The following is a 5146-nucleotide window of genomic DNA, read 5'->3' as shown; positions in this document are numbered from 1 at the left end:
TTGAACATTTATGAAGACAACTTAGACAAGTGTCAATATGATGCTAGTCCTAACTGAGATTAAATGCAATATGATAAACGTTAATATGTATGTACGAAATTATTGTATAATCTTACTTGTATTATATTTTAATATAAATAATATATATTAATAATATAATTTGAAATATGTAATTATGTTCCTGTAGATTAAATATATATATATATATATATATATATATATAGATATATATATATATATATATATATATATATATAAATATATATATGTATTCAATAGATAAGTCCTGGATTTTTTCAATATATTGATTGTTTCTTTTCCGAACAGTAAATCCAATAATAAAAAACAATTTGTTTTTTGAAGATGTTTAATAACGACGTTTCGGAACTAGATACGTTCCATCATCAGGTTTATTCTGTCAAAGACAATGTTTTTTTAAAACTATTGACTAACATTAATTAATGATGATTATTACAGATTATTTAGAAAAGTTATAAAGGAATACCGGGGTAAAGAGTAATAAAAATTAACTAAAAAAGGTTTTATATAAAATTGAGAAGCAAAAATTATTTACCTGTAATAATTTATATATCCATATCACTAATATTTTTTGTTAAAAACACTCGATTTTTTCCGAGGATATTTGTTAATGTTTTGACTTCACAAGACTTTAACACACTGATGTTATAGAGTTCTGTCGGCCAGATGTAAGGGATATGTACGGAATTTAGGCAAAATAATTTTTTATGGCTTTTGAATTGGTAATTTACGAAACATGGGAAAATATTGCTTCAGCGAATGTTAAGAAATATTATTATGTATATATATATATATACATGCACATAAATATGCACACTTGCATACACATAAATGCATATACACTGCATATATCCATATATTCATGCACATGCAATTATATACACGAACATATACGCAAGTACATGTATATAGCGTATAAAAACGTACATATAAGCACATATATGCAGTAATATATGCACATCCATATATACATGTATATATACACACAAAATTGTTAAAGGATTAATCGTTTTTAATTAGGTTTAAAAAATTTAGATACGAATCATGAATGATGTTATGATCTGATCTTTTATTAACACAATTTGACGAATTCAAAAAGATAAAACTGCTTTCAGAAAAGTCTTTTAAAAGTACAATCCACTATCTAGTTCGTATCTAGTTCCGAAACGTCGTTATTAAACATCTTCAAAAAACAAATTGTTTTTTATTATTGGATTTACTGTTCGGAAAAGAAACAATCCATATATATATATATATATATATATATATATATATATATAATTAGCTGCCTAAAAATAAATAAAACACCACTGTTGCTATAGTGGTATGATGATGTTCAATGTGGTATTATTGAATAACGTCACAAAAACAAAAAAACAGCAGAAATAATTAAGAATCACAACTTTTAACTATAATTACTATTGTGTTATGAGCTGTACAAGTGCTCGTACAAATAAAACATTCGTATTCCACAAGACTTTATCGTCTAATAAATTTGTGGTGCAAGTGCACAAGTAGCTGTTGCGATAGCTACAAAACAAAATTGTTATAAAAGGTTTGTTACAAAATTGTTACAAAGTGTTTACGAGTAATGAAATTGCAATGGAAGATTGAAATCGACAAAATACAGCCCATGGACCATAATTATAAGCAATAATATAGGCATAAGATTTTTTTATTGCGTATTAACCACATGTCTGCTCAAGTGCTAAAAATGATGTAAAAATTATAATTAATGCGACAGCTCCAGATTTAATGAAATTTAGTTTGAAATACTTTTACATCTTCTTTCACTAATATCTTCTACAGCAAACGCGTCGAATTTCTTTTCGTGACATAGAAGCTGCAAATGTGTTATTACTGGATGTAATTTAAAGAATCTAAAATAATTGTTTAAATGTTTTCACGTTTCAGGATTTATGATCGTCTTGATATAATAAGGCGCATTATAAGAAATGGTTGATGTGTGTCGTATGTATGACTGTATGCTATCTATTCAGGAGAACCAACCATTCTCGAATCGCAAGAACAACAATCGCACTTTTCAAATAATTTGTGTACATGAAAGAAAGTTGCTATTTGTATTAAAGGACGACGCTCTTTTATATCTTAACAGAATTTTTTCATGAAGAACAAGTTCTAAAATTTTTCAAATAGCGCGAGGACTTATCTTACTATTTCAACTTACTATTTACTATTGTACGGTTACTATTACTATTGCAAACACACATACACAAACACATACACACACACACATATATATATATATATATATATATATATATATATATATATATATGAGCTAGGATTATAAATGAGGTGTATAAACCTAGACATACCCTACCAGCTTTTCTGCCAATCTTAATCAGAATGAAATTTTTTTATAAGTTATCCATCGAATAGTGGAACGCACTGTGTTATTAATTATAATAATTTTATTAATATTTTTACTGTTATCCTTCCAACAATAATTTCAATCAAAATTTCGAAAAAAATATTGTTAAAACAACAATAAATTTGTTCATTTGAATAGTTAATAGTAAGGCAGAATGATCTCACTGTTTTTAAAGAGGAATATAATTTAACCGATAAAACGATGTCTCGAGAAATTTTTAAAGTAAGATTATTGAATAATATATAATAACATTGCTAAGGTATACGACATCGTAAAGTTGGCAAAGTGCTTTATAAACGTATCTGCGCCTGTAACAGCAAATTGCACCCAGTTGCCGTTTGATACCAATGAATGTAAAATTCATTATGTATAAAATCCTGTTTTTGGCATGATGTACTATTTTATATAAATGTATGCGTGTAGTTCAAACTACACGTTAAACTAATAATTCAAATCCAATACTGAATCATCAGTTCAATTTATAAACTGAGCGTAAGTCTAATGCGTTCCTTTTATATTTATTTTTGATAAATAAAAGCTCATATATGTATAAAATAAACAAGATCTCAGGGGGTTCCAAATTATAACTTTAGGTCATCAGTGAATATAAAAAAATGGAGAATATGTTCTAGAAAATGCATTAACAATAATAAACCTAATGCATATAATTGACACTCGCACCTAATATTAAAATTCTCATAAATTTTATGTTAATCAGTTATCGTAATTACAACGAAATATATATATATATATATATATATATATATATATATAATTCGTGTGTATGTATGTATGTTTGCTACCATGGACCTGCCTTCGGGCAAATTACTATTTATTACTTTGTTGATTTTTTTTTATTTTTTTATTTATTTCTTCATTAACAGCAATCAGAATACAAAGTATCTTATGAGCTATTGTGATAAAATTAACATATACGCAAGCATGCATACATACATGCACACGAACGTTAACAGAAAAAAGAAATTATATAATAGTAAGCAAGTGGTATACTAATTGGCTCAGGTTATTTTTATGATTAAATTTTTGGAGGGCGTAAGATCAAGTAAAAAAAAGATTAAAGTAAACATTATGTATTAGTTGAAAGGGGAAGTTGGAAAGAAAACTATTATGTCAATGTGCGTATTTAATAATAATAATAAAAAATAATAAAAAAATTAAAACAAAAAAAAATCAAATTTATCAAAAAAGTCAATTTTTAACTTCCCGTAGGGCAAGTTATAGTAATCGCAAAAAAATCGAAAATGAAATTTTTTATATATCTTTACGTTTCAAAGGTTTCTGAATATTTTGGCATACCTTAGAAAAAATGTATGTATGTGTGTGTGTGTGCGTGTGTGTATGTGTGCAGATACAAATTTTCGTCGACGATTTCAGGAACACCGATCAACCGATTTGAATAATTCAAATAGCGGTTTCGGAGATCTAATGAAACTAGCTGTAAGTGGAATTCTGTCTTAAGGCAATTAATGCATCGCGCCTTAAGGCAAATTGCTGGAACTTCCCGTACCAAAAATTATTATTTTTTTAAAAGCGATTAACATTTTTGAAAAAATTTTACTTCGAAAAAATTAGATTTTTGAGAAACAAAAAAAATTGTTTGAAAAAAATAGTTTTCTTTATATTGGCATAGTTTGGAAATTCTGAACTTTTTTTCAAAGCAATCATACTGTTTTAACTGCATAGAGACAAAATGTCAAAGCGCGTAAGCGCCGTGTCGCCGTCTAACGTATAAACATTGGTACGGAACCCATACAAATGTAAACAAAATTCATACTTATTGTTAAAATATCTGATAATTTGATGTGCATATGTCTAATGATCATTTTTGACCGCCAAATGGTTTTTTGTTTTACTTTTTCCATTAGATCTGCGAAACCGCTAGACCTGCCTTCATGAAAATTTGATCAATTCTTCATCTTATCAATACAAGTAAAATGTTTTTGAAATTTTTAAAATTGGACGCTCCGTTTTCTTAAAAACCGTATTACCGTTTCTGGCACTTTTTGCCCCGTGTCTTCGGAACGGCTAGACCTGCCTCCACCAAAAACTAATCAGCATGTCTCCTTATCAGTATGAATCGAATGTTTTTTAAATTATTTAAATCGGTTGATCGGTTTTCTCGAAATCGTCGACGAAAATTTGTATCCGCACACACACACGCACACACACATACACATACACACACACATACACACACACATACACACACAAACAAACACACATACACACACATATACACACACGCATACATCAATTTTTTCTAAGGTATGCCAAAATGTTCAGAAGGTTTTGAAACGTAAAGATATATAAAAATTTTCATTTTCGATTTTTTTCCGATAACTATAACTTGCCCTACGGGAAGTTAAAAATCTAAATTTTCAAAAAAAATTAAAACCAAAAAAAAATCAAATTTCTCAAAAAAGTCAATTTTTTTTCAAATTCTCAAAAACCTAAATCTTTCGAAGTTTTCAAAATTTTTTAAATCATTTAAAATTCTTTTAAAATTTCATTACAATATGGGAAGTTCCTGCATATTGCTTTAAGGCACGATGCCATGCACTACTAGTTATACTCGGTATTTATTTTCAGTAGTTCTGGTTTTCCGGCTACGCCCATGCCATCGTCCGTTCGTAAGCCGTCGCTGGCGTGAAAGAGGCCCGACCGGCCGACGTACACGGTTTGCTTGCTCGT

The sequence above is a fragment of the Ctenocephalides felis genome, unplaced genomic scaffold (genome assembly GCF_003426905.1).
Source record: "Ctenocephalides felis isolate EL2017-DRISC unplaced genomic scaffold, ASM342690v1 CF-g0.4_SCAFFOLD_01886, whole genome shotgun sequence".
In the NCBI taxonomy this organism is placed as follows: domain Eukaryota; kingdom Metazoa; phylum Arthropoda; class Insecta; order Siphonaptera; family Pulicidae; genus Ctenocephalides; species Ctenocephalides felis.
This window is presented reverse-complemented; position numbering follows the sequence as displayed.